The sequence below is a fragment of the Centrocercus urophasianus genome, unplaced genomic scaffold (genome assembly GCF_019232065.1).
Source record: "Centrocercus urophasianus isolate 14NV4802_14NV808 unplaced genomic scaffold, USGS_Curo_1.0 seq_38, whole genome shotgun sequence".
In the NCBI taxonomy this organism is placed as follows: Eukaryota; Metazoa; Chordata; class Aves; order Galliformes; family Phasianidae; genus Centrocercus; species Centrocercus urophasianus.
The window spans coordinates 4733940-4761450 of NW_024884955.1; the positions used below are offsets into that span (position 1 = coordinate 4733940).

General features: G+C 39.0%; 1 protein-coding gene across 7 annotated transcripts in view; it reads right to left on the minus strand.

The window, feature by feature from the left end:
• Positions 1-27511, minus strand: part of NCOA3 (nuclear receptor coactivator 3) — a 75932-nt gene that overhangs the window by 40477 nt on the left and 7944 nt on the right. For all 7 annotated transcript variants that reach the window (XM_042832341.1, XM_042832340.1, XM_042832339.1 and 4 more), the window contains exon 2: positions 15727-15766. The gene's annotated coding sequence lies outside the window, so the exon portion shown is untranslated. The remainder of the gene's footprint in view (positions 1-15726; positions 15767-27511) is intronic.

Sequence of the window (27511 nt, forward strand, 5' to 3'; positions counted from 1 at the left end):
TGTGAAGAGGAAAGCAGTTCCTTGGGGTCACTCTCAGCTGGTCAAAGCTGAAGTTTTAAAGCGTAACAGAAGACACCAATTCCGCACTGAGAAATTCCAACAATTGTCCTTGGCCTTTAAATGATATTTTCTAATTTTCCTTTTGTCTTCACAGCTGTTAGGAAGACTGCTAGGTGATTTCACTCATTCTTCAGTGAAATCTCTTAGTGGGACAGTTTCAGCGCTCTTAAAACCAAAGTGAAGTTTAGACTGGATGAGAGGTAAACTTCATCTGTCATGAAAGAGTTAAATTCACTCCACTGTCTCCGATGAGGAAAGAGACAGAACTCTGCAACTTTGGAATAAACACCAAACAAGTATTTTTACTGCTTTAGAAAACCCACATATTTTCCAGCTCTAAATGCTCTTTACAATTCTAGGTCTTTGAAAACTCTGAACGATGAGCAGGGATTTCTTATTTCTGTCTTTGGGCATGTGAAGACTCTGCCCTGCTATTCTGCATGCCCAGCAACCTCTGACAAACTAGCCATTATTAGCCACTAAAACGTCACACATCACAGCACAGCATTTTAAACAAAATGGAACCGATCCCTTAAAACACTATTCCGCAAACTGCAGTGGTTCAAGACTGACAAATAACTGTCATAAAGAACAAGCAGGGCAGAACTTCTTCAGCTTCTCATCAGAGATTGCAAGACACTACTAAAATACTGTTAGTTCTGCTAGTTCATAGGACAGAAAAAAGAAAATATCTTCAAAAGCACCTCTAAAAAGGCTGGGATTTTTTTTATGGCTGCACTTCAAAGACACTGAATTAAGTGTCTGAAAGCAAAGACCAGTTTTGATTTTACAGCCAAGCAAGCCAACATTTTCCTAAATTCTGAGCCAACGAAGGACTTGCAGCCTTCAAAGTTTCTGAGAGGCTACCCTGAAACTTTATGAAACCTTCAAGTGAAGAACGCCATGCATGCATGAATGGTAGACTACTTAACATAGTTCCATTAAACAGTATTAATCTTGCTCTGACAGACAGGAAAAGCAAGCTATGAAGAGAATTACGACTATAACTTGCTATACTTTACAAATATCAGAAATGTCTTCTGTACACCTAAAGAGACATAATTAACATTTATATTATATACTTGTGAAATAGCAGGAAAGGAAAAGAGGAATGCTATTTCCTTCATGTCACGACAGTTTTTACAGCTGTAGTGCGTTCAGTATCAGTATTTTTGATAAAAACAAATCACCGGATGAAATTCTATGCACGAAGCTGGAAAAGGATAAAGTTATTAACACATTTGCTGTTAGTTACTTCATAGAATTAAATAAAACAAATCTAAAACTAATGTTATGGGAAATGCCACTAACTATAGGAGTATTTTTTTTCAATATAAACTTCAGACATAGAACAATTAAAACAGGTACAGTGACCATCAGAGCTTGCAATTCCCCTTCCTCCTTCATTTGCATATCCAGGATAATTCACTTCTACCCTCTCAATTCAGAATTATATTAAACAGGCATTGAATAAGGAGCATAATTATTTCTCCTACTGGAAGACACAAGAAGTTCCTCCTGTAAATAAAACAAATTCATTTCTGCAATCTTCCACATTCAGCACACGTGGTCCTTTTTTCCTCCCTAGGAAAGGCAAAGCTTAGCCCTGAAAAAAAATTAGATAGGAATTGCTTACTTTGCAATCCACTGTCACAGTGCAACCTTGAATTTTATTATAAAAGAATGTTTACATTTCTCTGTTTCCCCACAGAACATGAGGATGAATTTAAGCAGTAGCTCCCAAGCAAAAAACACCCATTCACTGCCTTCAAAGCATCATTACCAAAATATGACAATAGCACGTGGAGCCAACTAGACAAAAGACAAATCATTTTTGCTGGCATAACATTTTTGTTCTGAATCCATTTGTACTTCCCCGATCCCTGACTTAGCAGAACACTCCCTCCCTCTTTATGCTCTGAGAACAAAAACAGATGATTGTAAGGATTACAGTAATATTATTAAGGGTTATTGTACTGAATTTTTAATTTAATTAATCTTGAAGAAATCTGTGCATTTCTATTTCTGATTGGAGAGAGTGAACAATGGGCCACGTGTAGTGATATATCACGAAGAAATCTCAATACAACAAATCGTAAAGTTGGCCTCTTTTATTGTCTTAGCCATCCAGATACAGACATCAATAGACTACTGGAAGAAATACCACACACCGCAAATGGGTGAATTCAGCAGTAAAGGAGCACTTCAGCCAGCTGTCTGCTTTCCTTCCTTCATCTGTCCGGGATGCAGTCTATTATTGAAATTCCATTTAGTTTGAGAAACAATCAGGCAGATCATACTGATTATCATCCTAAAAGACAAGCACTGTTTGCTTAATAAACATCAGAATGAAAGTTTAGAGAAATCAGATCTAACGATGACTCAGGGTAGATAAGAAGAGCTTCTCAGGACACACAAAGGGAAGAAGAATGTGAATGACAGAGAGGGCTCTGCATTAACATGTGGAATTTCTTTGAACAATCCTCTCCAGTCCAACCCCCATGCTCAAGACCCCAAGAACAGCCAACTCAGAAACCGGTTTTAAACTAGGCTGGGAATAAAGCTGACTCCTCTAAGAAGACTGCAGAACAAGTATTCCAGTCTGCTCCCTCAGCAGAAATCAGTAAGCCAAGAGACTAGCTACTGCCCTTGCTGTCCAAGACTACTTCAACCTACAACAGAAGCTACTAGGGCACATCAACCCACAGACAAACAGGAGTGACAGCTATATAGATAATGCAACCCACAGATTATAAAAACATAAAGCCTTTTCAACTATAGCAACTAATCTCTGTACTGCATTTTTCAGGAAAGTGTGGTAAGCTACACCAGAACTCACAGCAGGAGGTCTGCTTCACCAATAGTGAGAAGTGGAGTGATATCTGAAAAACACCATAATTTCTGCATATTCTTTTGTAAATCAAAAGAAAAAGAAGTACTTCTTAGACACTGACTCCTTAATTTTGTGCCAGAGAAACAAGATTGTGGGTGTATACACACACACATGCTTTCAGTAACCAATATGTCTGCAGCTTAAGTTTTATTGTACCTCTTCGCTTTACTGATGGCATGCGAGAGAGTATTAAAAAAAATGATGCTGGCAGAGAAGGCGAGAGAACGAATATGCTGATTTTATTTATTGCCCAAGGGGGTTGTGGATGCCCCATCCCTGCAGGCATTCAAGGTCAGGCTGGATGTGGCTCTGGGCAGCCTGGTCTGGTGGTTGGTGGCCCTGCACACAGCAGGGGGTTGGAACTGGATGACCAATGTGGTCCTTTTCAACCCAGGCCGCTCTGTGATTCTATGATAAGAAGTTGATACTATTGATGCACTCCAAGGAGAAAGAAAAACTGGACTTGAAAGTCAATTAAAAGTGCTTTGAGGACCACTAGACCTAATTACTGTATATCTTAAAAAAGGAATCCTTCCATATGTAACACATTCTTCCAAGAGGGATTAATATTCCAGAAACTCAAACTATTATTGTTGCAGAAGATCAAGAGTTCACTCATCACTGGAGATCTGCAGCAAGGCTGCCAACAACACTGCCTACATGTACTTTCTGAAGAAGAGCTAGGGAAAAAAATGCTTACCGCATTCCATGAGGCAAATCTTGAACAATAGATATTAAGTTTTACCACCAACCAAAATGGAAATACAAGCAGAGAAGACAGAGATACAACAACACTTTAAAAACAAAGTTCCAAATTCCTACTTGGAAGTTCTGTTGCTTTTCAGTATAACTTAAGCCAGCACTAAGAGTTTGGGGCAGGTCTGGGTGGAAGTGCCAAGTTCTAGCACAACATCCCCAAGTCCAGTTCACCATGCCACTCCATGACCAAACCTGGGAAACTTGAGGAGATGAACAAGTGGAAATTTCAAGTCAGATGCAGAAGTATTCACATCAAGTTCTGGAATATAAAATAATTTTTCTATTTGAAGAGGTGCTCTAGAATCTCTATAAATCATCTTCTCTTCCTCCATTAAAACAAGACAACAGGAACCGGTTAACCTAGATAACAAAGGACAGATGAAAACACCTTGAGGTGATCTCCTCCTCAAATCTTGCATTCACAGTTTGGAAATGTTAAAAAAACTAAAAGGCAACTCCAAAGCCATTAGAAATTCACTTCTGAGAAACCAGAGAGATGTAACCAACCTCAAAATCCACCCTGGATAAACACACAGAACATAATAGCATAGAACTCAGCATTTTCAGTTTGAGAGTTCACGGTCACTGCTTTCAGGTTACAAAATGCATGGACAATACTTCCAGTATCCCTCTTCCTGGCCGTTCTTATTAGAAGTAAGAGTTACACAAGTGATTTGCTTATATTCAACACTTACCTACCACTAATAAACTTCAAAAGTCGCATATCAGCCTATTAATGCTTTCCTCAAAAGAAGATATTTGGAAGTTACAGTATTCACAAATCAGGTGAGACTTGTTTCTTTAATTTGAGGTGGTTGTGTTTTTTTCCCTGCAGCAACGTTTTTAGAGATCCCTTGTTTCTAATACTAGAAGGCATGTGCACCCAACGCTACCACAATACAGTAATGCAACTGTTCAAGAGAAACCTTTCAGATAGGAACACTTAAAAAAATGACACTTCAAAAATAGAGTTCAGAAGTGTTTCTGAGCTCCTGACAGTTGTTACTCACTCATTTTTCTTTGAGAAGAGCATTTATTCCATTTTGCTGTGATACATGATATGATTTGCAGCTTCAGTGCAGCTCCATTGTGAAGGCAGATGAACTGCCATGAAACAGACAATGAGAAGCAGACAAGATGCACACAGACACAGCAAGGGCAGAACAAAGAATCACAGGGAGTGGGAGAAAATAAACCTTATAATAGCTGCTGCTTGGGAACACTAGCTGGAACAAACAGGGAGGCCACCAACTATCATTACAAGCGCATGTTTCTTTTGCTGCTGCAAGGAGAACTGCACACAAGAGGGGGCAGGGGATCTGCTATTAATCATATTATATTCATTGTTCCCTCGCCGCTGCTGGCAGTGCTTCGGGAGACTCCCTCAATTCCCAGATAAAACCATAGCAAGAACAACAGCACTCAGAAGCTCACATCAAACCATACCTCTCTTGTCCTGCTATGCTAACTAAACACTTCTTCACCACCTAACTATACAGTGTACTGAGTTAAAATAAATACATACATCCAGATCTCAGCAATCGAGGACACCCCCCCTCAGCCCTAATTTCTCATTAGAGAGATGAACACATGCATAAATCTGGTGATAGCATTCGCAGGAGCAAGCCATCATAGCAGTGAAGACATCAACCTGAAGTGGCTAGGAATCAAGTTTCTTTGTTGAGAAGGAATTCTGAATGTTATCTCTAGGTTAGGTGCCGAGTGACTCCTTGATTAAGCAGCACTCAGCATTCAGCAAGTTGAACGTTCAGGCAAGAACAGCAGGCCGGTACCTGCGCAGGGAGCGGGGGAGGGAGAAAACGGCGGCTGATGTAGGAAAGTAACCGAGTCAGCTTTTCTTTTGTCAGGGAGAAGACAGACATGTTGAAGGGGAAAGAAATGTGGATTAACTAAATCTCGTATTCATACTTCATTGCAAACGTAATGCTGCTCTAATTTGTCTGGCTTGGCAAAGCTACAGATGGAAGGTGAATTTATTTGACCACAGATATGTGATATTTTTTGGTGACAAAACCTACATAGCATGAAAGTGACACACTCTAATTAGGTCCAGAACTTGTTAGTCAGTCTGCCCAAATAAAAACATGCAACGCTGCTACCCTCGGGCCTCTGACACGTTGGCAGTGATGCTGAGCAGGCACCGCTTGTTTCCCAGGCTGAAAAATACCCATTATTTTGTTTAAAGACGACACAGAAGAAGAGAAAAGCAGGTATTTAGGTAAATGGGTGTTTAACACATCAACTTGTGAACTAAGGAGACATTTTTACATTACATTTCAGTAAGAAACCACTTCATTTTTAGTAAGTAAATTAAAAGCACGTTTATTAAGCAGTAGAGCTCCCTGCAGCCAGCATGCCACCGTGCCTGGTGACTCAACCTCCCTTCCCTCACTTCTAGCTAACTGCGATAGCATCGATTCGAATTTTATTTTTTTTTTTCTTTCAAACCACACAAAAACTACCCTGGAAGCTCGGCCGCCGATGGGGCGCTGGAGCAGCTGGCAGCAGGAGCCCGGCTCCCCGCTCCCGGGACACGCAGGCGACTTGCTCGCGCTTGTCCTCCCCCTCCCTCGGCGAGGCTGCATGCGGCACGGCACGATCACAGCGAATAAATACAGGAAAAAGGGGGGAAAAAAGCCCTCCGCTCTTGGCAAGGGGAAGGCGTTCCACAAGAACTGCTACAGGGTCAAAAGTTTACGGTGGTTTCAATTTCACCTTTCCGCAGCCAATGGCAGCGGCGGCTGACAGAACCGCGGGCGGCAGCGCGGCCCTCCGCTCCTTAACCCCTTACGGCCCGGAACGCCGCTCCACGTCCGAGCAGGGAACGGGCAGAGCTCTCCGGCAGCCTCCTGCGGGCTGAGCCTCTCTTAGTTCGGAGATAAACGGGTACAGGAGCCGTGCGGACGCGGTCCGCCGGTGAGGCAGAATTCAGGAGCTGTACAAATAGGTACCCAGCTCCCCGTTCTGTTGCGAACCAGGTCGGTAATTCGAAGGTGCAGCAGTGGCACTGGGCAGCGCGAAACCGAGCGAGTGACAGCAGCACGACCGTACCGGCAAACAGGAAGGTGTGACCTTGATAAAGGGGAGCGCGGAACCGCCGGGAAGCACTCCAGCCGCACAACCCAGATCGGGGCTGCTTCACCTCCAGCTCCGCCGCGCTCCGCACGGCCGCTCGTCCAGCGAGAAGTCGCCGCTGCCCCAGAGTGACTTCTCTCCACAAGTCGCCCTCCGGGTAACCACAAGAGAGCACGGTGCAGGGGTGGCTCCTTCTCACGTCTCCAGCCTTGCACACCAAGATGCTTACAAACGAACGCTAGAGCCTATCCTTGGAAGCAAATAAGGGAACCTTCTGCAGTTAATGTAGCATCCCATTGAACGTGAACCCGAGTCCTGCTTATGTGTAACATCGTTTTGCTGCCCAGAATAAGTTTTAGTGACTATTAAAATAAGAAGTTGTGATATAACTCAGCGTGAATACAAACTCCTGTCCTACAGCACCTACACCATTTAGATATGTCAGTTCTCACTCATAAGCAAGTGCCTAGAGCTCTCGTTTTGGCTGGATGGAGTTAATTGTTGAAGTTGTTGAGGGTTAACTCACACCTAGCCCCAGAAGCAGAAATGAATCTGAATTGTCCAGATGGGAGGCAGTTTATATGTTTCCTTGTTTTGGCAGGTAAAAAGACTATAAGCATCCTAGCCTCCAATCACTTTAGGATTAGGGAGCTAGAGAAGAATGTAGGGCAGCCTTTTTGTTTCACTGTCTGCACCCAATCTGTGTCAGTGCTTCTAGTTGGTCAGAATTCTTCTAATCAGAATTTCAGGCTTCAATTTTCAATGGATTGAAAGTCAGAATATCCTCACTAGCAATGCAGCTTTGTCACAGGAACTACTGTCTCAGTGCATTGGTTTGTGATGGGATACAAAAAAAAAAAATCTACTGAGATCAATGTTTTCATCAATTGCCAAGAGATTAAAACTGAAGATGGCAAATATTGAACAGCATGGGAATAGCAATCTACAATTGTATTCTGCAGTCCACTTCAACTTGGAAAGTCAGCATCAGCTACACTTAAGCAAAGAGCAACAGATGTATCACCCCTTCGCCTTGAGTACTATGGGAAAGGGCTAAAAGCATTCCAAAGGGAGATACAGATGAAGAGTTCTCAGTCCAGAGCGTTAATAGAAAATAATAAAAGCATGCAAAACATGCCGTAAAATCTGTTAAGGTTGAGTAACCTAAGACTACATTCAAAAAATTCAGAAAGGGGTAGGGTTACATAGAGATCTAAGTAAATGATTGGCAACTCTGACTTGATAGCAACTAAAATGTTAAGTCAATGGCAGATGTTTGCAAGGAAGACAATGAGGAATTAAGTTATCCAAAGCAAGCAGCTAACAGTGAGGCCAGAAGACACATGAGAACAAGTATGTTAGCACACTCAGATTCTCAATGCTGAAGATAGATTAACAAAATCAGAATACAATATGAAGAGGTAAAATGAGTAAATAATCCACCAGCATACAGAAGAGGTTTATGCTGAAAATAGCCGATAAGACAGAACTCAAGTTTTTCAAACACTAAAATCAGATAGCAGATTGTTCAAGATAATGCTCATGACAACCAGGGGGAGGAAGAAAAAAAAAAAAACAGTAGTCAGGGGCAGCTGTTACTAATTGTCCAGAAAGCTGCAGTTTGAAAATTGGTAAATTATCTTACTCATGGACCTTCAGACTTTCACAGCACTTCATAATGACAAAGGATATTCTGGTCTCAGCCCCCTGCATAGGTTCCAAAGAAGGATAAAGGCATAACAGACACTCCTACAAACAGTCTTCCATTTTAACATGCACAATAGTTTGGGGTGTGTGAAAGAAATCGCACACTCTTCAAAGCTGTGTCAGGAATACAACAGGATTTCTTGAACAGGCACAGATTCTTAATCTATGCAAATAGGCACAACAGCTCGAGGCAGCAACCACGAGGTTGTTTGAGAGCTGCTAACAAAAGATACAGTAAGTGATTAGAATGCATCAAGTCAGAAAGTTAAATGCATCATGAGAATCTTAGCTGATTAAGATCATGCCCTACTACAGACCTTTTCTACGCTAATTCAAAAAAGACAAGAGACCAATGAAAAATAGCTATCAAATAGCACTATTTTCATAGCTTATCTGGGCTAAAATACAGTTTTGCCAGAGCAATTTAGGACTTATTACATATATAAAAAGGTATTTTCCTCTCAGTAAAAACAGGAGTATATTTTTGTTATTTTAGTTTCTTTAAATACCAAGTATTTTCGGGAAAGTCATTTAAATTGAGGTATCAGAAATAAGCTCCCTTTTTATAAGATGGCCTCATTTTTAAAGAAAATGGATGCTATAAAATTTTACATCAAGTCAGCATGTTACCAAGAAGCTTTTCTGTGTGTTCTGAATTTGATTAATACAAGCCAAGGTCACTTCCTGAAAGATGCCTACCACTGCAGCTGCAAGCAAACTAGACTCCTCTAAGCTTGAGAGCTGGGGGATGGGAAGATACTGGCAATTTCTGACACAGTCTCCAAAAATACATTAATTACAAAACTTGAGTAATATTTAGAAATGTTTACTAGATCTCCACATAAGCAATCAGTTAACTAAAGCCATGTATAATCATGTTTTCAAGCAAAAAGATACAAAATGATGCACCAGCATGCCTGTAATTATGAACAATTCTGAGGACCCTTTACTAAACTTTACACATAATTGCCATTAATATCTATTTTTTTTTTTTTAATTCCATACATTTCATTATATAGCTGATGAAGCTAATAAGAGATTGCCCTTGAATTAACAGCATGTCTCAATCCTACTGAGACTCTGAGGCTCCACCCAGTCCACACTGTATTATTCTGACTCCATTTAGGAAAAGTACATTTGAGAAAAGCATGCAAGCTTTTCCTGTAAGTCAGCAGCATATGCTTGTTTCTAGTTTCTGAAGACTATACCTGCTGTTCATAAACTCAATTAGAAATTAGCTGTGTTCACCTATAATATTAAAGGTATTTAAGAAGTTATTTTAAAACTATGCCACAATTGTATTATGCACAAAGGCAAACAGATGTAATTTCTTCAACTTCCAGACACAAAGCAAACAGGTCATGAAAATAAGACCTGCACCAAAAGTGCATGTTATTTTTGCTTTTTGTGCACGAATAAGATTTTACAATCGCTGTTAGCAAACAGAGGGTGAGGGAGAGAAAGGATTGCTGGTAAATGTTTAAAACCACACACCAACAGACATTCTCCACAAGGGCATTTAGGAAATGGGCCCCACTGACTGTATTTATGAACATGCACAACTTAACATGCTTTATGATTAAAACAGTCTCGATATACTCAGCATTGCAACTGAAGTTTCATACTAGGCTAAAATTAGGAGGATCTGCTGAATGGAAGCTAATTTCAACAAACTGATGTAGTAGAAAGAATGAACATTGTTGGTTTTGGGTAGGCATCTTTGCCTGAAATAGGAAAATATACTGAAGCATATCATTACCTATGCAGACACTGTGGTTAAGGATGCCTAACATTTTCCATCACAGAAGCCTGTTCTTATTCTTTAACAATCATCTCTCACACACACCCCTCAAAATTACTTTTGGTGAAAGATTTGTATAAAGTTGATTCAGACGTTTTAAAAGAGAGGATAATTACACTGAAGAAAATATAACTTTCTATTCAGTCTGAGAAGTTAAAGGTTTTAGAAGAGAAACTGATCAAACCTCAAAACAAGCTAAACTTCATCTTGCTGCTTTGATGTTCCATCTGCACAGATGTAAGAGCCTTCAAGCCTCTGCACATGCTCAGTTTTGCTTAAAGTCATTTGCCAAGATCCTCAAGTATTTTATCCAGGCAAGCAAGCTTTGTCACTGCACAGCTCCTCCACGCTGACAGGACAGAACATGCTTTATCATCATATAATGAAGACCAAGAGCAGCTTGCCTATAAGCCTGCCAGATATGCAGCAGCTGAAGTACCTGGCAGCACAGCAGCCAGTGAGATGGGACATTTTTTCAGGTTAATTTGCCCCACCCATATGCAGCACCCACAGAACAGGAGGCATCAGTCAGTTGAAGGGCTTAGCAATGGCTGCAGCCCCATTCCTGTTCCCAGCTGAGACAGGAGATAGGTCGGACAGTGCAACTAAGCGTTACTTTCCTTCCCCTCTAATGGCTAGCTGATGTAGAAAGCACACAATCCAGTGGCCAAAGTGGCATTAATAGCTCTGTGGAATTCCATATGACAACCTTGTTGGCAAACAGAGCAGATATATTCTCAGCATCTCATAATGGCAAACTCCAGTAATTTTTCCATGCATTTTTTAAAGCCATACAAAAAGTTAAGCTGAAAATATTAAGTTTGAGGTAATTCAGAAGACTTAAAATACTACCATCAACTCCAACCCTCAACTCTTCTTCCTTCAACCACACATAATTCAACATGTTGCTGTGCAGCTGCCTGTTAGACTCTATGGAACTGTTACTTATCAATTCACAGACATTTTTCTTGCTATTTTACTTGCTCATGCCTCATATCATCTCCAAGGTGCATTACTACTTCTACAATCATGTTTGCTTTCTCACAGTGACTGGTTATGGTCTCTCATAATGGAGAGCTTACTTCTGTCAAGGACCTGTATCCTAACTTTGCCTTCACCCAACTTGAGTACATAGGGAATTTCAATTCCATTCAAAGTATTTCTTTTCCTATGAGGAGTAAACAAGACAGATCTACGCAGTCTTGGTCATCACAGATCATAGCTTGCAATTAAGACTCCTCATTCACAGCAGATTTTAAAATGGCATTTAATCACTGATTTAACTTCTGGAAATATTTACACCAGCCAACAGGGGGGTAGCAACACATGAGTTGGAAAGAAATACAGTCTATAAATCACACTGACTTGCCTTAGGCACATTTTGCTACTCAGCAGATGCAGAACTTATGGACATTTATTCATGCATTTGCATGGGAACTAAGCTACAGAATCAACGTCAGTTAATGTATTATTTAACACTGTAGAACAACTCAATTTAGTCAAAGCTTTGGATATATTCTCATTTTCAAATATGAAGTACAAAGTTTGTTTAAAACCAAACCAGAACACCACAAATCTGTGGATGAGAAATCCACAACCAAACAAGAAAAAAAAAAAAGATTTAATTCCAAAAGTATTTGGCTGCTGTGGGCAAAAGGCCGGGAGGGAAGAGAGCCACCCATGAGAGGTTTTCAGGTTAGGTATGCATGGACTCACAAACTGGCTTCAATGGGAGTGAAATGTCTGATGTGTTAGAGTGCTATTGAGGATGAAAAGAACAGCCACACAACACATTCCCCTTGCTTTTGATATTCGGTTGTTACTGTCTAATCTCATAATGTTGTTAATGATTTGCTATAACTTTTTGTTATAACTTAAATTTGAAGAGGTGCTACAAGATTAGAGAATGAAAACAAAGGAAGTCACAGAACAGATGAAATCAAAAAAGTTTAGTTTTCCATGCACAGCATCAGTGCTTACATGATATTTTTGCTTCGCTGTAAAGAGTAAGAAGTAGAACTCCTTAATGCAAAAATGACATTTCTAAAACAATTTACCTGGAAACATGGAGGCATTTCTAGCTCAGTGCTGTAATTAACATCCCTAACTAAATTTGAGTGTACTCAGACACAGTACATTTGGTATGGTAGCAAGAGGCCTTCATTTAGCTCAACGTTAATGCTCAGCATTCAGAATTTGAAGCGACAGTTATGTGCCCATGGTATAACAAATCTGCCTGTTCCATTAAAAATAGCCTTTCCTCTGCTTGTTTTCAGGTATCTTACAATATTTCCATTTTCATAGAGATCAAAGCTTAGTAGAGTACCTTCAACTGTACCACAAATTAAGAACATAACAGAATCATAATCAAGTTAGAAATTTGTTTCTCCACTGCACAGCCAGGTCATCTTACTGTATTTCAAATATCACCCATCATCCATACAGCAACAACTGTAACACAAGTTACATCTTAAACTGCTAAAACTTACTGCAAAACATGAAAACTCTGTTTTACGTATCACTGCTAGCCTAAAATGTTACACTTCAGGGATTATTTAAGAACTGAGCTGAGAAGGGTCAGCGTCTTTCTTTAATACTATACAAAATGGAAAAACTGCACTCAACGAGGTGCTACAGACTCACCTCTGAGTCCTACAGAAGAAGGACAAGATGCAGGATTCACTACCTGCAACAAGGTAAATACCCATTTTCAAAGAGCTCAAAATTCTCAAGACAGCCTCGGCATTGTTAGAAAGCTTTGGATTGATGCTAGCATCGTGTCTACAATTACCAGTAAAACATTATCATCAGACAATTACATACTGCAGCCCAGTGAGAAACAGATACCACTATAATGGGTTACTAGGACAAAGAGCTTTGCAATTAATCTCACTTTGCCTTAATTCCAAGGATTGTTACCACATTCTTCTTGCTATTGATTTAATCACAAGATGTTTTTAGTAATCTTCTCCATCTTTAGATTTTGCCTAAATCCATTAACATTCTCATCACACAAAAGATATTCATAAATATAGTAGTTGTTAGAGATACAACTCCATTGTATAAAAAGATCCTGATTCTATTTTTCCCCCATATTCTGCCAAAAATATTTAACTTTAAGATGATATTTTACAATAAATCTCTCATTACCCTCTCAAGGATTCCTACAGCAAGTATTTTTGCAATAGTTGCTTACCAATCAAAAAAAAATCAGTTATGTTCCTTATTGTTTATACAAACGGCACTTAAACACTGATGTTTACCTGCAGCATTCTCCAAAATAACGCTTCATCATTAGCACAGAAATTCCAAGTAATTTTAGGAAGATCCGCAGCCATTTTGGAAGTTAATACAAGAGCTCAGTGACTGCCAAAAACGGAAGACCAGATCACATCCTTCCCCCTTAAGTGCCAAAAACATTTGCAATGCTTTGTTACAGATCCACTTGCTTCCTTCTTTATAGATAAATGGCCAAATAGTTGAGTAGTTTCACAACATTAGGAAGCAATTTTATATATTTTTATACAGTGCACTAGAAGAAACACCAGGACAGAGCTATTTCTTAACTGCACTGCATCTTTAGTTCCCACACCAGACCAACACAATCATGTTTTACATTCAGTAAAACCCTTACACCTCTCTTGAGCATGTTTGCTAATAGGACATCCGAAATGTATCCACCATAATTTAAACATGTTCTCTTCTAGCAAGTTTTCATGTGTTTTGCAGACAATCCGAAGCTTGATTTGATGCTAAGCTTTAAAACCATTCTCACACACCCAGATACAGGGAGGTTTTTATTAGAGTCTGCTAAGCATATCAACAGCTAAGTGATTAGCATCAGTCATACATTTATGCCATAAACTGGAATACATCACCTATCAAGCACAGTTGATAATGTTTTCTTGCCACCAAACACTACACTGACTGCATTTCTATGACAGTACAGCATGCTGACATGCAACTCAAAATAAAGGAGTTGTTTATGTACAGAGTCAGAATTTTGTATCCCCAAGCCCCATTAAAAAATAGATTTTAATAGAAAAGCCACTATTACTATCTCCAGGCATGGTATAGCTTTAATATTTTCTGTTTAAAGATAGCTAAATGTTTTTGGCATACATAAACATACATTAAAAAATTCAAAACCTTACCAACACTTTGGCTTCCACCACATTCCGACATAGGTGAAGGCTGTAACTGACAGCATGTATACAGTAACAGGATAAACAGAGTATAGCATGGAGGGAACTGAAGAACATACAAAACTTAAATCTGATGTCAGTGATTCTGTCTGAATATCAATACCATAATTTAGGCTTTTTCATTGTAGGCAGATTTATGTCAGACAGCATGCTTAGACATGTCTCCATCCAGCCAAGAGCAAAAGTTACCTATCTCTTCTCTCCACCACATACTATTTACCTCAGTGTGGCATTTGTCTGTAAATCATTACTTAAGAACATTTTAACGAGTGCAGCTACCTGAAACAAAACAGTTTTCTGTGCTTAGAGGAGAGGCAATGCAACAGAGAACATTCTCCAAAAGGTTTTCCCTTTACTGTCTCTTTTCATTTTCTTCATTTTGCTCTGACTTTCCCTTACTCTAACCAAGTCAAGGTCACTGAATATTATCACAGGGCACCCTGCTAAACTGCAGAGAGAAGAGGCTGAACTTATTACAAGATACTACCATGAAGAAGGTGCTTCCTTTTCAAGGAGCAAAATTTCACTGAATAGGATATCAACACATGCTATCAGTTTCACTAATCAACAACAACAAGTACAAACTTAACACTCTAATCTCCTGGAGTACTGAAGGCTAAATGGGTTAACACTCATAGCTATGACCAAGAAACCAAAACCACACCCTGATGATACGCAACACAACGCTCTGGGCCCAAACAGTTTGAGCTACAAATTTCATTTCATCACCACTGTTTCAGAATAACTGTTCTGAGAAAAGAATTTACATCATTGCCTCTTTAAGAAGAAAACGCTGGCATCAGTGACATGAAATTAAGAACTAAAAGCAAATATATACACAGAAGGATGCTAGCACTTCATCCCACTACAACATTCTATAAAATGCAACAACATTCTTTCATGGCCCAGATATCCCCACAATTACGTTAGCCTTAGATCCCACTGAACATAAACACAAAGTCATACCAGACATTTCCTCAAGTTTAGTTTAGAGGAGGTGTAAGAGAGCACACCATACAGATAGCTAAAAAAAACAAACAAAAACAAAAACAAAAAACCCACAACCAAAAAGCCGTAAGTCTTATTTTTCTAAGAGAACTGTAATTATCTTCCCCCCTCCAAATTCCCTAAACATCAGCGTTTTCTCTTGGTCACTTCTCACAAATCAAAGTAGCCCAGAGAATCAAGTCAAAGACAAGACTTACCTAGCAGTCTCCTCTCTCCAACAGAAGCTGGTAGGAATGCCTAAAAAGAACAAGGTAAGCATGTCACTGTTTGTGCATACTCTCAAACTTCCCCAGTTTAGAAATTTCCTGGTTCTGAAGGACTGAGTTTCCCAGGAGCTGGATTTCTCCTTTATGAGCAAATGGATTTCTTTTTGAACCCATGAGAATCAATACAATATTCAGTGGCAGCAAGTTCTGCAGTTAAGCTCTACACTAACTGAAAATTCCTTTCTTTTATTTTCAACTTCACCACCAGATAATGAAGAGGAAAAAATGAAACGAGTGAAGAGCAAAACACTTTTTTCTTGTTGCTCTTCCATGATACACAGTGTTATACTATATGGGTGTCTTGTAATCTTAAGCAAAAAAAAAAAAAAGGAAAAAACAGCTGAAGTGCTGATGAATCATTTTTAATTCAGAAATTGTTCCATAGAGTTGATGTTAATCTTTGTACTTCTAAGTCCACTATACTTCTTTCATATGGCAAATCTTTATGCAGTAGGCTTTGCAAAATTGTTTCAGCGCAGCATATCTATAAATTAATTAATAAATTGGCAGTTAAATCAGTAAATGAATTTGTACAATGCAAAATAAAGATCCACGCAAAACCAAGCTCAAACACAGAAACAACTTTGAGACCCTACTAACAAACACCTTGCAGTGAAATAGCTGATCTACCGCACCACTTTTATCCAATGCACAAGTAAACAAAACATTTGTTTTAGACTTTCATAATAAAGACATTTCAGTTGTCTTCAACAATGTATTCTGCCTTTAAAAATCAATTCTTAATACAACTTAGAAATCCTGCGTCCACATTTGAACTTGCCATCAAATTTATAAAGAAGCATTTAGATAAAGTATTCAGAATGTAAACAAAGCAATGGCAGAGGCTTTATTTCATAATACACTGTTTATTTCAATACTTTCAACCACTGAGAAACCAACAATACACAATTCACAGTACAATCCTTGTAAAAGCTGGAAAAGATATTAAGGTTCACGTCAAGTTCAATGTGCTCTATTTTTAACTTTAGTCAAGTCCTTGCTCATTAGCAGTAACTTAATAAATAAGTTGCTATAGCAAGTCAGCTTCCTAGCTGCAGCTAGGAATTTATGTGCTTACAAAACACATTTTTTAGCTCAACAAACAAAAGTTAGTTAGACCCAGAGAGCTAAATCTCCCACTGCCACAGTATATCAAATAAACAGTTATTAATCGCTTAACGAAGCAGTACTTAATTGCTTGATATTTTTCATAATCACTGAGTGCTTAAGTTTCATTACAAAACTTTAAAACAACAACAACAAAAGAACTCTGTAGCTCACAGAGAAAGGTAGCCTTACATTCCCATAGCCTGACAGTAATGGAACAACCCCGTTTGGTGTAATTTTGTAACAGCGAAGTTCCGCACACTGCAGTAGGACTTGCTGTGGGACTTGCTGTAGATGCTTTTTAAAAGCATTTCACAAGGCCGAGGCAACTCAGTCTCGTGATTGATTTATTAGGAAAAAATAAAGTTTACATAATAATGATCTGAAAGGAAGACAACACCTTTGAGAACAACATCCTAAGACACATCTGCGTTTCAAATATACTAAGAAATAGGGAAGAAGCATGAGAATGTGCTTATCTTTGAAAGGCAACAAACTGGTTTTGTGCACTCCTGCACATGGAAGTACCTGATCCACACCATATACAACCTTGTCTGAAGGCAGAACTCATTCAAGAATTGACACGCATGGCAAGAAAACATTGGATCCCAAAGAACACTAACAAAACCCAGCATCTTTTTAGCTGCTAAGAGAAAAGTGAAGTGCTCAAAATGAGGTCCCAAACTCAGACAGGAATTGTAACAATGACAATAAAAATAACCAAATTTGGCAAGTGGTTACAACACTAAGAACCTGTTTCTCAGCTATTGCTTTCTGAGTCAGATCTAGCACCACATTTAGGATCATTTTCCAGCACCACCTCTACAAACTAAAAATGATTTCTGGAATTACTTCTCTATCCATTTCTATCTTCACGTCTAAAATCATCACATAGAATCAACATGATCCTACGACTTTGTGGGCAGACTTCCAGGAGCCTTTCTAGATACATGCCAATAACCACATCTATAAGTTTTTCTACAACAGCCTCTGAAGTTCCTCACGGGACTGATTCCCACACCCTGAGCCCACCAGTGACATCACTTCCAGGAGCAGTGCCAGGAATGCCCCCAGGAACTCCTGCTCCAGCCACGTCTGGAAGGTATGCTGGGACCAATTCTAGATTCAAAGTTGAATGCAGAAGCACATTTAGAGACAAAGCCAGACTCTGGCTAAGAGTGGTGAAAACTTGCCATGTGCTCGCTTCAGTCCTTAATCACTTCCATGACAGTGTACTTGCAGTGCAGACTATGCTTTGCTTTAGCTAGTTCTGTAAATCAGTTTTCTTTTTTTCCCTACAGATGTGCTACAGAGGATGTCTGACCTAAAATTCTGGTTTATGAAATACCTGTTTTTCCTAGAGACACAGTGAGCACTGGTAGAAATCACTGCACATTAATACGCTTATGTCAGATACAGAAGGCTTTCAGACTAATAGCAATTGCTGACCTCCTGTACGTTTAGTAAGCAGTAACTTTTCTCTGAGGGGGTTAAACAAACTTCTGCTCTGGAGCAGTAAACACTAATCCTGAACTTCACATTTCTAACAGGGCAGCAGTAACTTCATAGACAGAGAAACTGAAAAGTGTGGCAGTTAACTTTTGCATGGAGCAACTTTAGTCACATCTGGAAGTGAGGGAGCAAGAAGAGAATATACAAATTATCCCAAATGGAAGAAAAAGAAAATATCTAAATTCAAAACAAGAAAAAATACAGCTTCTAAAGGCATTTAAGCACTTCTGTATTCTTTGCTTTATTTGACACTTCATCTGTGTTTTGGCCTTCTATTTCTCTAGCTTCGGCAAGTAGAGGTAGAATCGTAGAATCACCAAGGTTGGAAAAGACCTAAAAGATCATCCAGTCCAACCGTTCACCTATTCCCAATAGCTCCCACTAAACCATGTCCCTCAACACAACATCCAGCCTTTCCTTGAACACCCCCAGGCTCCCCGGGCAGTCCATTGCAGTGCCAGGTACATTCTATGACTGAAAGCATTCACCATATGGAGTCCCATACTAGGTGGCATTCTAGCAGACTTTTCAGTGAGCTTCTCTTACAGTCAGAATAAGACAAAGCCTGCTAGGTTGGAGACAAATTGATTAGGGGAAAAAAAAGGGAGCCATTTGTACATTTTTTTTTCCCCTATTACTAAGTATTTTTGCTAAGCTCAATTGGTGAATAGTCTTATAAGAGCTGAATGTGTCACATCACATTCTATACAATTTATGTAATGAGTCTTAATACAAATTCTTTCACCTATAAAATACTAGTTAAGACTGTTTGTGGCTAGAATTCTAGTAAGAACTTAAGTAATTACCTAGATCTACCCCAGGACCCCCCTCAGGCCCTTGAATATAAGGCTGAAATGTACGAGGACCTTCTCTGCACACATACAGAGAAAAGCCAAAGAAGTTTGTGGAATCTCAGCTCTAGAGGTGAAGTCTTTGATTTACAGTGAATATGCTAGAAATGCACTAACACACGAAACAAGTTAGAACAAACCATTTTTCAGTTGTGTTCATTCTTTTTGGTACTGGTCTGTGGAGGGAGGGCTTACTTTTCCTATTTGGTTTCCTATCTATACCTTTGTTTCAGCTGACTTTGCCAGGATCTCACAGGGCTTTCAGTTACTTACATTATTCCGTCGACACTATGAAGCCAGAGTAACTACAGAAGAGAAATACTCCAGTTCATCCAAGTAATAAAATGGCAGTGAGTTTGGTTTTTTTGGTCCATAGTGTTTTGGGGTTTTTGTTTGTTTGATGGAGTGAGTTTCTTTTTAAAAACAAACAAAAAAAACCCACCAGTATACTGGAGCTTGTTCTAAATGAATCGGTTTTCGTATGCAATGCTACAGAAATACCTCACTTTATTTGGTGAGAAAGAAAAGCCTGGAAGATTTGCAAGTTTCTTATTATTTAAGAAAAAAAGTCCAGACTGAATTGGAACTACTAAATAGCAAAGATCCGTAACAAGTAACTTTCAGAGGAATTAGTATGACTATAGGAAAGCATCCAAGGTTTTGCTTAAAGTATTAATTTAGAAAGTTGAAACAGCTTTGCTACTGCAAAGTTTTTAGTGGCTGAAGCAATTAGCATAGCTAAACTTGAGTCTTTTGCCTAATGCAAGTACATACACTTGAACAAAACATTGTCACTATCTGCCATCTTAGCTCATCTAATCTTGTTAAATGATAAGAACTACTTGCATTCTCAAAAAAAGCTCTAATAGCTGTAGCGGCTGCTTCTCTGTTGAACTCCTGGAGAGCTGTTAAACAGGAGCAATATACTGTAACAAACCACGAAGAAAAAACAGTTTTTTAACAGAGCTGACTCACGGCCCTAACCTATCCACTTTCAGGAAGCCCCCACATTAAGTGAAATACAAATGTGACTTTCTCCTCTTAAGCACATTAAGATATGCATTCTATGATGGTTTCTTGTACTGAAATTTGCCTGAATACATCCAAGGCAGCTTTGGAGTTACCTTCTACCAGCCCCGACGTTGCATTCAGCAATAATCTAGTTCAAAAATCTGGACAGATTTACCCTGGTACTCAGCACAGGCTAACAAAGCAGACCCAGAGACCCATGCTGTGGTGGCTCAGCTACAGGACTGCACTGAGAGCTTTGGGGTGGTAAGCCTGGAGCTCACATTGTCCTGGTAATTAGTAATGCAAACACCAACCCCAATCTCACAGTAAATACTTCTCTATGTGTAATTTCTCAGCTGTCAGCAAGGACTGCTTATTTTGTAGTCAAGGAGCTAAGTGCTTATATATGCCACCACTTTGTATCATGTAGAAAAGACTTTTCTATCACATTCTGGAAGCTTCTATTACATGGCACAGGTGAAAACACTTCATTTCTTACTATCACCTCACATTATAATGATACGCTAGTATTCTCATGATATAATGTGTTAAAATTGAATGCTTTGGAGAAGAAAATGAAGACACTTAGGAAAATATCTTTTACAGACCATCTATAATAGTAGAGATTTCTTAAAAATCTTTTACCACTAATTTGTACATAACCCACACCCTATCCACCCCCTACTGGAGCTTAGGCTTGTTTTACTCTAGGAGGACAGCAATTGTTTGGACTACTGTTATTTTCAGGTCTTACATTTTTATTCCCTCCTTAGAGGTATGCATACCCTGCTAACCATGAAATGGAAGTATCAGCCCACCTGGCTTTTCTGAGCAGCACCAGCAGTGCTCCAAGGACGCTGGATCTAATGGCTTTGTTTTCATGGACTACGGCAGTAGCACAGCAGCAAATGGTGCAAGAAGAAAGAAGAAATCCAAGTTCAAATCAAAAAAGGACAGGGAAGAAAGCACAAAGTAAAAGACCGAATACTGTTCATTTACTCATCAGGTAACCATCCAAAGACAAGGAAACTGAACTTTTTCATTCAAATGAAATGTTAGCTTACTTGATTCAATTTTTTGTATGCGTATGATGCCTTGTAACTTCAGACACAGGATCAAGTTCACAATCAACTCCTTATTTCTGAATTGCTCTGCATTAGACTGAAAATACCCCTAGGGTATTTGAAATCCTTAAATTATACCGAGCAGGACTTGGATGCAAGAATGAATCTGAATGTCCTGTAGCAGAAGCCCTTAAACATAAGCAGCTCTGAATTCTTAGCATAAGAGTTTTCATCACCTCATCTACATTTCCACCAGTGTAGGCAGTTGTTCTGGCACCACAAGCTTTAGGGTTGGTCACCAACTTCCATCCACGTTTTTCAGTTTCTATCAATTCCGTGTTGTTTTGCATTCAAGTAAGACAATTTTTACACGTAATTGATGTCAACAGCTTACATTTCAACTACACTCTGCTTATTCTTTGAGTCTCAAAATATCTGATGGATTAAAACACACAATAAAGAGAACCTCAAACCCAAAATAAAATACTGCTTTGCATCACCACTGCTGCTTTTGCAAAGCACTGATCATTTCCTGAATTACGCTTGGTGTAGATGTTTTACTTAAGCAGCAAGCACTCCAGGCTACAACTGCTGAGTGACCTTGAGACAGCTCATAGAGGTAGTTGCCATGGTAACACCACCAAAGCCTCCATCCTCAGCTGACACCAGGCAGGCACATCCATCCTGCACTGCACTCTCAAAATTGAAGGAAGGAGTCAGACTTTTTATCTTAAGCATTTTTTCAAAAAGATAAAACCAAACTGTGCTGTGGTAGACACTGCATACTCCATATGAATACATTTAACTGGGGCTATGCAAGTCCACACAGTGCAAGAGTTGAAGTACGCTAACATAACACACTGCTGAAAGTTGGTTCTACTCTGTGTTAATCCAAAGAAGTCCTGAGGTTGGCAAATGAGTGAAGAAAATCTGCACTATTACAACCTGTTAATTTTTTTCTAAATTCTCTAATACAAATTTTATGGCGCCTTGCTGTGTCCAACTTGGAACAAAAGGGGAAGACAAAATGGATATTTTGCACACTTGGAATATTCCCAGTTTCACCTGAGCAACCTCATCAGCTTGAAGCAAGTTTGAAACCAACCTGGAATTAGTTAACAGTGCTTCCCAAAAGAGTTTTTCTCCACCTCCTCATGGAGGTCTGGCAGAGCCAGGTGATGTCTCAGATGTAAATAAATATGAAACAGACAGAACTGAAGAGCGCTAGTTAACGGAAATAGTCAGTAGAATCACTCCCGTTCAAAGATGATGAACATTAAACGATTAATGAGCATATTTAAGTAGTGAGTTACAGAAATCTAGCAGTCAGACATAAAAGTTTACTTTAAAACTAAGCTGCACTTGCAAGACCCATCTTTTCCCCTAAACTCCAACAGAAGGGGCAGATCAGATAAGTTTCACAGATTGCTGAGATAGAATCCAAGAGATCCTACCATAAGCAAAACATTCCTGTATTCTAATTAGAAACAAGGGTTAGGAGTGCTCTGCCTCAGAGAAAGTCAGCCAACATCATGGGTTTGCACTTACCATAAAGGAAAACATTTGTGCAGCCTCTGTACCAGTGGTATCGCTACCAGTGAGGACATACACTTTAAAACAGGCTTTTGAACACTAATCTCAAGAGACTGGTTCATAGTTAATTCAGTCAAGCATCTGCCCTGAAACCTGGATGAGCTCCTCTATCCCTAACCTGCAACCTAAAGGAATTAACCTACAGACCCTGCTAAGCTTTCTCAACTCTCTAGATCTTTGCTCAGGAGAAAGAGAAGGACAAAGGTGAAAAAAGATCTCCATGAAGCCTGCAATACTATATATACTCTACAAGAGATGACACTTCAAGAAAGAACACAACTTACCAAGTGTTAGTGCAGTAAAAGGACTTTTTTTTTTTTTTTTTTTTTTTTTAAGATAGCTTGAAAGAAAGTAGCAAGAATTTGCAAAAAAGAAAACAAGTAATGTTTTTCTGTAATTTCAAGGGGGGAAGAATACAAAATTTCATCCACATGTCATCTCCATTCAAACGACACACCTTACTAATTGTGAAGTTCATGATGTAGCTTGTGTTTAGGCAAATTTACAGGGGAAATTCAAAGGAAACAACTTCTACACAATATACACTATTGTAGGGTGCTTCAGTTTAAGAAAGTCTGAATAGAGAATGCTTTGGAAGCACAGAAAGTGAGGAATTACAAGCTGTCTCTGAGCATGCTCCTTTGCTGAAACGCTTACCTAAAACATATCTCAATCTAATTCACAGCCACTCAGTAAGACTTTTCATACTTATCTGTCAATACTCCACTCAAACTCACACAGATCTCATTTTATTACCTAAAAAAATGATACTGAGTTAACACACAATTAGCATTAAATATCTTTTTTTTTTTTTTTTTTTTTTTTTTGGTCCTGTTCAAAACAAGCTATTTAAAAACAAAGTTGTGGAAAGAATAAAAGCACACTGTCCCCCTGCCAGAAGAGCTGCACGCCATTTAATTTTGAACTACCTAGAAATATCTGCGTCTCCCTTTCACATATTCTCTCACTTTCAGAGATCTCAACACCTGTAGAATTTGTATCTTCAGATATTGTGCTCTGCGGTGTGTTTGGTTTTTTTACATAGGCAGTGAAATCCAGAAGTCTGATGCCTGATTGAACCTTTTCATATAGTTCGGAGTTCACACATCTTCCAGTGCTACAGACAGTAAGGTACAAGCTCACACTACAGCACCTGTCAGCATACCCACTAACAGGAGCTCCCTTCTGTCTGGCCATGTATTTCTAAGAAACTGCATCATGGTGTTTTGGTTTGCTGAACTCAATACCTGAGGTTTCTAATCACTGAAATTTGAGCAGCGTTGCCCACTGTGGTAAGAAGAGCAGACAATGCAATCACCGAGAGAGCAGAGCTAACAGTGCAATTAAGATACAAGAGGTTTGGTTTTACTCTGAAGGTACACGAGCAGTAGTTTTTAGCTCCCTGGAATGAAGTAACATCTGTTATGTATATGCAAATATAGCTCAAAGAAAGTACAAAAGAGAGGACTTCAATATTACTCTGTCCCTGCACAAGTTAATTACTTTATCAGAAAGGATCACACATTGTACTACTGCTTTATTGCTGCAGTATCACATAAACTAAAGAAAATACAGCAAAAGCTAGAGAACCCTATATTTCACCCTCAAAAGAACTGATAAAAGTTAACATGCAACTGAAAAAGAAAAAAAATATGGATAGAACACAAGAAGGAAGTTCCCAGACAACATTAATACAACATTCCACAATGCCCTCAACCCAAAGGAACACCAGCTATTTTGGTGACAGGTAACAACAAAAAGGCCTCAGCTAAGTTTCTTTTGGTGGCCTGCAAACACTGCTACCCTGGCTCAGACAAGTATTACTTGAGATCGATCATCTTATGAATTCTCATTAATGTGTCACCAAGATGGTTGTAGCCTAAAATAGACCTGAGTCCCATCACTCTGCATACAAGCATAGACAGACTCATTTAGAGAAGGGCTCATATGAACACTGGGTATGTATCTATTTAACAGTAGCTTCTTAGCAGAAACGTATTTGTAACAGCCCTCAGCTTTGCGCGTAGTTATTTACTGTGACCTAGCTGCACAGCTTAACTTTGGAAGCAGCTTAAACTAGACATGAAAAGCACTCCTACTATAAAGATACATCCATACACAAACTTTGTTCTGTACTGTCTTGTTGACCTTCTTTCTCATTTTGTTTCCATCTCCACAAAACAAATTTTCAGACTTAAAACACAATTTTAATTTTATAGACGTGAAAGCTGCATCTGAAATGACAGTTCAACAAGAGATTAAGTTCTGATGCTACAGTTCATTTAGAAACAAGCATCACCAACTACGAGAGATATTTATAGTTCTTAGAGTTCTGCATTGAGGTTAAAGACATGAAATCTTTACCACCTACAAAGAATCAGCCAACTTCAACAGCACAGGAGAAACAAACAAGAGAAAGCTTTTCACAACAAATAGTAACATAATATATTCTAATCCTACTGACCTGTTAAGCCTTTCAACACTAGGCTCTATGAGATGAAGATACTCATTTTCCAAATCTAAAGAAGTGATCTGATAGATTAGTTCTACCTCAAAAGAGCATTATAGCAGTACTTACCCTTTCAGCAGATCAATAATTCAGTAATATCTATACACACCACACTGGCAACAAATCCATACCAAGTGTTTGCAAGTTTCTCAACACCAGCTTCCAGAACAGCACTGAATATATCTACTGAATGCCTCCTGACTTGAATGAAAATGATTTTCCAATTCTGATACCATAGATCAAAAACTGTCAGAAATAATGTGTAATTATTAAAACTACCAACTCTTCCTGGTAAAAATTCCAAGACAGATGAATGGTGTTGAACTTCTACCTCCAGGTATCACTTGTATCTCTCCTTTTTATAACACAGTTTCAGGGACAGCATCTTACAGGACCTCCATTTGGTTTTCACTTTACTAGACTGTGGCTACTGGAGTCTCACCCCCTCTATTCCCTTGCACTGGAAATTATATCTGTGAACTGGAGGGTAAACAGAAAGCCACAACATAGCTGGGTGGGTTTTGTTGAGTTCAGGGACTTGGGGGCATTTTTCTTTCCCCTCTTTTTTTTTTTTTTTTTTTTTTTAAACTTCCTTACGAGGGACAGTAACAGCAATCTTCAGAGATCTGATTCAATGGAATCAGTTTGCTGACTACAAAAGCACCAGTCTTAGAGCAAGACGACAGGTATGAGAAAGGAGTCACAATAGCCCTGACTGGCCTGAGGTGCTGTGGAAGTGCAGTGCACAGCGTCAGGAAGACAGCATTGCACAGGAATGCATTTAAAGGCTTCTCATTTTGTATTTTCAATTAGTATTGCACAGAAGTCCGTTTGTTGCGATGTTACTTGCTTTTTTCACAATACATCACTTTAGCTCTCACTCCACTATTTAAGCACAGCACAAAAAAAAAAACCCAAAACATCAGGGATTCTTTATGCTCTAACACAAAACAACACAGGTCAACAACGCATATCTGCTGCGACAGAAAGACAAGGCACATTCAACATACAGAGTTGTCTAGTTCTTGCAGAAAGGTCAGGAAGCCTTTTTGTAAACAAGAATTTAACTGAGAAGAGCTTCAAAGTAGAAAAAAAGACTGAAATTGGAAAGCCCTTTAGTTTCACTTCCACCAATGCATATGAAGCTACAGTAATTTTACAAATAGCCAGTAAACAGGTCTAAAAGTTAGCTGTTTTAAAGAAGAATGTGATTAGAGCAGGATATTTTTGTTAGCACCTTGGTTCCTTCAGTAGATCAAAGATAATGACAATTAAGATCTCAAGTAACAGGCAGTCCTTAGTCAAATTAAAACTGGAAGCAAGAAACACCTGACAGTGATCTGCCAGTAATAGAAACAGTTACACTGTAGAACAAGAAATTGAAGGCAAGATTAACATAATCAATCACTGGCATCCAGCACATGTTTGGGTTACACACATCCTTATGCATCAGATTATTTTTTTTTTTTAATGAAAATACATTTGCAGGGAGCATTCACTCAAGAAGTAGCTTGAAGTTTTAGTCAGAATGAAACTCCTAACTGAAATTCCAGCAACATAAGTAGGCCTGCATGTTATTAAAGGAAATAGTGGAAAATTTCACAGGCTGACATCCAAAATGTCTGCGGTTCCTGTTCATATTTCTCTCTACTTGCAAAGCAGCTATTAGAATAGAGTTTTGTGTGAGCATGTGTGTGTGCATGCTCGTCCTGGAAATTTCCACAGCTTTAAATAACCTTTAAAAAGCTTTCTTAAACATACAGCTAAAACAATGCTAAGATTCCTGCCTAGACAGAAGCCTTAAAATAAGTACAAGTTTAATTGACATAAAGCACTGCTAACACTGGAAAAAAATGGAAAACTTTTCTCATACACCAATAGCATTGCTTTGCCAATCTGTAGCATCACACTACATATTCACCTCTTTATGGAGGTCATTTGAGGTCCAGCTACAAACAGACAGGCAAGGGAAGATGAAGCAGTTCACAATAATGCAACAGTGGATGACATCACAAGTTGTCCTGTCCCTAACCAATGACAGCTCTCTTTGCATTTCCTCAAATCTCCAC